Raw genomic sequence first — 6000 nt, forward strand, 5'->3', positions numbered from 1 at the left:
AGGCATACATGGTTAAAAATCAAAATGGGTATGTTAAAGGTCTCCACAAGGAGTAGTTTTCTTAAGTAAAAGAATTGGAACTCTGGTTAGTTTCACTGTGTCAGTTGAAAGAAAAAAAATGTCAAGATGTTTTCCCTTCTGTCCTTTCATCTCGACAAATAAGAATGAGTGGGCTAGAAATTCATTTACCTCAAAGAAGGCCTAGCTCATTAAGTCTAAAATAACTTATTTCTAGTGTTTATAACATTTTTCTTGTATGGTTCCTGAAATACACATCCAAGCTATCCTGAAAAAGATATGTTCTGGGGATAAGAGATTCTGATCTGCTTACATAATAGAGCTGAGGCCCACTGAGGAAAGTACTATAGGGTTGGTTCCAGTTCTGTTCAGCTCTTTTAGAATTACCACTCTGAAAGGTGGTTGCCATGGCCACTGCTGAAGTCCTAGTCTCAAGTCCTTCAAAGATGAATGCAGAAAGTGAAAAACTTAATTCTTTACCAAAGACCACCTCTCTGAGAGTATGCTATCCTTAGGTAAAAGATGACCCTGCCTTTGCTGGACTGTGAAATTGCCTTTGGGCACTCTTCCTATCCCTTCCCCTATCTCCTGCATGCATTTTTCTATTTCTTTGAAACTAGATGCAGAGATAATAAGCTTTACGAGGAAAGCATGAGACTCTAGTCAGATCTGCCAACAGTTCCCTCATTCAGGTTTTAAATAGAAATAGACTCTGACAACTATATTGAGAGTTCTCAATACTTATTGATGTCACATCAACTAAATATGGTTTGGGAAATATCTAAAACACAGAGTTAGGAAATTGTTTTTTTTTTTCTGTAGTGGATAGAAGAAATTTTCCCGTCCCTCCAGTGCAGATTCCAAAGCCTGTCCCTTTGTCATTTAGTACCTAATTCTGTATTCCTAGTGTGTCATTTATGAGTAGTAAAAGACTTTATCAGCTGCAGATGTCTGGGTAGGCTGGGTATTGACATGGGTTACACTACTGATGAAACCGATCAGCTATGAGATGTCTCTGTAGGAAGCAATTGATGTTTTTTTAAGAAGTCATACTGCCAGGGGAGAAAGTCATGGACACAAAGGCAATGTAAGCAGCCTTCTGCATGGCCCAGCGGCTAGCAACCCTGATCAGACAAGCCTGGCTATGGATACAAGAGTGAGAAAAGTCTGCTGCGTCTCAGTTTCAACAGAACCAAAATGAGAGATGAGAAATAAGATGCCAGGAGGTATTTGTCTCCTAGGTGAAAAATTTCATGTTGCAGGAGAAAATAAATGAAGATCCATAAGAAATAAAACTGGAATTTTCTTAGTTCATATGGTGTATATGTATATACATAATGGAAAAGATACTAAACTAAGATTATTGTGAGGACTAATATAGGCTCTATTACTCATTGGCCTTGAAACCTTGGAATTCACTTCCTTTCTTGGACCAGATTATCATAAAGATACAGAGGAATTCTAAATCCTCTGTTTCTCTGACCCCTACCTTCCCTTAGAAGTCTGGAGTCTGGACAAACAAAATAGCTAAATTTCTTTTTTTCATGCTTTAGATTTTTTTATAAAAAAGGAAAATTAGGCCCATATATATTATTGCTATGTATTTTTAGGTGGGCTCTGCTAGAAGCATATCTAAAATTTTAATCCCATATGCCTTCCCTCTTGCAGTCTGTTGTCTTTATGTTGCGAGAGAAAGTTGTGCGATAACAACTCATAGCCAACTGTGGTCCAGATTGGGGAAACTACAGATCTTACTCTGGATGGGCTCTAGCAAAGCTTCCAATGCCATGGCAGAAGCCATTCACTTGGAACTTTGCTGCTTTGTAAGTGATGTTAAGTAGGCATGGTTGTCCACACCTAACATTACGTGGCATAGCTTAGCACTCAGGCCCCTAGAGGTGGATACCTAATGACACACTTTCTGAAAAGACAAGGCTTCTGAAGAAAGAGGTGGGGGGAGGGCGGCAGCACCTGTCTCCACTATCATAGGCCTTAGAATACCAGATCTGGAAGGGACCTTCACAGGTCATCTAGTTCTATTACCACATTTAAAAGGTGATTAAAATGCGGCTTCACTTACAAAAGATCACAAAATGAGTTAGTGGGAGAACTTGGATTTGAATCTATGCCTGATGGGCCAGTGAGGGTTCTTTGGTTTCCACTAGGCTGGTTTAGGAAGTTTCCTTGGCATCAGAAGACCCGAGCTCAAGTCCTCAAATTGCCACTAATTCACTGCATGATCTTGCACAAATTATATTATCCATCACTTGGTGAAACCTGCTCCATATCTAGGGAGTTAAGTATCTGCTAATGACAGTCTTTGAAGGATGCAAATGTGGATAGCAAAAAATTATTTATGGTCCAATAGATACTGTTAACTCACTCTCTGAGTCCAAGCACTCACAGGTAGTAAGGAGCAGAACAAGGATTTGAACCAAGATCTTTTACCTTCAAAGCCAATATTCTCTCCATTGCAATACACAGCACATATATAGCATTATTCTTCCCTATATTGTCTAATCAAGTTTCACATTTCTCTTTAAGCAATCATAAAGCATATGGCTGTCTGTCTAGTGACCTGACAATTACAATCTTACAAGAGCAAACCAAACTCAAACCAACACATAAAAAATCTTCAATTGAAAGCATAACAGATAGAGATTTCACCAACATGACCAGAGTAACAATGCTATCCATTAGAATCCTGTGATATAATCAATTTAATTAGAATCTCGATGTACAAAACACCCAGAACAAAGAGGTGAACATGTGGAAATAAAATATTTAGTGTATAAGTAAAAGCAGATGTCTAGGAGAATAATTGAGTGAGGAAACCAGTAGAGATGGCAGAGTAGGAGGAAGTAATACAGCTCTGTGTTTCCCCACAACTATTCTTGGCAACACTAAGGAAGAGCACCAGACTGAATAATGAATGGTAAGTCCAAGGAGGAATGACAGTGGGTCATTCTTCCAGTCTAACATTGAGGAGTCAGCACAGAGGTAAGTAATTGGAGAAAGGGCTACAACCAAGGGTCAGACTGTAGTTCAGTGGCTCTATTCTTGAGAATGAAACTGTATTCAGCTCACAAACCTGTGGCTGAATAACAAAGCAGGGATTGCTAACTGTGGTTAAGGCCTACAGATCTGGGACTATGCACTTACAGAAGTTCCCAGACAGCATTTAGGGGGTAGGGCCAGCAGTTGTCTACTAAAACTCCAATCAGTGAGCAGCTAGCAGTTGCATTGCCCAGACACAAACTGGGGTCGGGAGTTTTCAAATCTTAGACCAAAGTGGAAGCAATCAGACAATGCTTTGGTTGAGATCATTTAAGTTCTGTTGAAAGTTTGTAGCTCCATTGCCTGAACCACCTCTGAGATCCTTGAAGAGTGCGACTCTCAACACACAGAGAATACAGTGTAAGAACTCCAGATAACACAGATCAGGACCAAAGAAGGCCCTAATCCTAAGGAACGTTCCTTCTAGAAGTGGACGATTCCTTTCCCTAACACATAATCCAAATAAATAACCAGCATTATTTTTGTGTTTGTATTTATAACATTTGTACCTGAAAAAAAAGTTCCTTAAATTAAAAAAAAGTTTTTACTGTTTTTTTGTTTATTCCTTTTTTATAATGATCAACTAAAAAAGGTAAAAAAAAATCCATCAGGAAAAAATAGAAAGAGAAATTTCACTTAAATGAGAGATAAAAAAGAAATTCTTAGTTGAAAAATATTTTTGAACATTTAAAAAAGGGAAAATAATTGTATTGCCTTGATAAATCAGTTCATATCTGAACCTTAGTTTTATTCATTGCAAAATTCTCATCTAATATGGCTGAGCTAGCCTATAGGGGGCAAATTCTCTGCTTTCTTCTAATACAATCACGTGGAAATTTTGAGACAGTTTCTGACCATGAATGACTTAAGAGTTGGTACTGTGTGATGGTCAAGTCTTCTAATTGACTATGGAACTAGAATAAATATTAACTCAGATGCAACTGAAGCAGGAATGAGTATGCATGCAAAAAGCAGTGCCTTACCCATTTCTGAGTCTCCCCCTTCCTGTCAGCCAGTATAGCAAACCTGGGCAGGTGGGAGCATAGCAGTTAGCCTCATCCTTCCACCTGACTGCTACATGTCCTTGAGATATGGAACATCTATGTTTTTGTGTTCCTTCTTTTCTGATCATAGGTGAATGATTATTCTAAGATAGGAGTACCCAGGAGCCCTTTTAAGTTTGAGATATCCATAGAATACATCAGAGGTCCCACCAGCAAACTGATTCAATAGAAGAATCCATAAGAAATAGTTGGAGTAGGCACAGAAGTTAGGAAGTGAGCAAGAAGCGACACTGAGAAAAACACATCCAGACACTGAATTATCTAGAGAGATTTTAGAATAGTATATGAGCATCCATTCCCAACAACAGCCAAGCCAGCCAAAGAACCAATATAACAGCTAAGTGACAACTGGTGTTGTCTTTCCTGATACCTGAGTAGAAGGGAGAGGAGAATATCATTAGCAACAGAATGGCTTGGCCCATCAGAGGAATAGCCTGGATCAGTAGAAGAGTAATCTAGTCCAGAAACATATGACCCATGCAGCAGAAAACCATGCCTAAGTGAACTTTATGAGGATTCCAAAAAGGGAGAAAGGACTTCCAGAGCCAGGAGCTGGAAGATATCCCTTGGGCATGTGAGCCTCGTACTCTAAACTGTTTAAACCCATTTGTACTAGGGACTTTGTGCAAGTGGAAAGTATACATCTAGTTTGTAGGAAGGGGTGGTATGTTTTACATCAGGTGTTCTTGCTCGACTTCTTGCTAAATCCCTTTTCTAAAAGCTAATTGATGGCTATTAGTTGGCTGTTAATAGAAGTCACCCCAGTGACAGTTTATAAGGGGTTGTACCAGAAACCCCAAATTCCCCATAGAACCCTAAGGGGAGTAGTAGTCAGCTGCACCCCCCTAGAAATCCAGTGAATAGAAGCACTCAGTTGAGAGAGTGACCCCAGACAAGGGTGCTGCATGCAGAACATTTGTTTTAGCACACAGAGTTGCTGTGAAGGAAGCACTTTGTAAACTGTCATGTCTTAGATAAGATAATGGTTATTATTATTATGACTTATGATCAAGAGAGACAGTGAGATCCCCATGCTGATGAAATCACAGATCCTTTGTGTTTTATGGTTATTACTATATCAGGAGCAAAGGAAGACCCACTCAAGTGTGTATATGCTTCAGTGAAAAAGGCATGAACAACAGAAGTTTTTTGGTTCACAAGTAGTTTCTTTTTATTTCAAATTATAATGACTGGAATGAATGATCTCTGGGGTCTTTTTCAACTCTGAAATTCTGTTTGTGAGATGGAGATTCAAAGGCAAAGGAAATGGCTTGTTTTTCTAAAGCACAAGGTTATGGATTTTGAGAAGAGTCCAAGTTTGATTTGTACCATAGCCAAAAGCTTTGACCATAAAAAAACCAAAAAAAACCAAAAAACCAAACGACTTGTTATTTTGAGTCAAAGTTTAGATTTACCTTGGTGAATAAAATGGTGACTCACGATTTCTTCATTGTCAAACAGTGACATCTCAGCTTCAGGCTTCACTTACTGCATTCTAATTTGTAATATCATTATTTCAGTATATAGCATCTCCCTGACAGAGCTTCTAGAGGGCAGAGATTGGGACATTCACCTTTGTATTTCCTACCTAGTTGCTTTTGCAGATATTTGTTGAATGAAAATGAAGTGAATTTTATTCTGGCCCCCACTCTGTACTGAAATGTCAATTTGGGCTCCCTGACTCTGATGACAATGCACATTACACTAGTTTATTTACTTGTAATCTTGGTAGCATTTTGCAGTGGATAGAGAACTAGGCACAGAGTCAGGAAGATGTGGTTTCAAGTTATATTTCCAATATCTATTGGCAGTATGACCCTAGGTAAATCACTTCATCTCTCAATGCCACTGGTGGGAACAA

This window comes from Trichosurus vulpecula, chromosome 8, assembly GCF_011100635.1.
Source record: "Trichosurus vulpecula isolate mTriVul1 chromosome 8, mTriVul1.pri, whole genome shotgun sequence".
Classification (NCBI taxonomy): Eukaryota; Metazoa; Chordata; class Mammalia; order Diprotodontia; family Phalangeridae; genus Trichosurus; species Trichosurus vulpecula.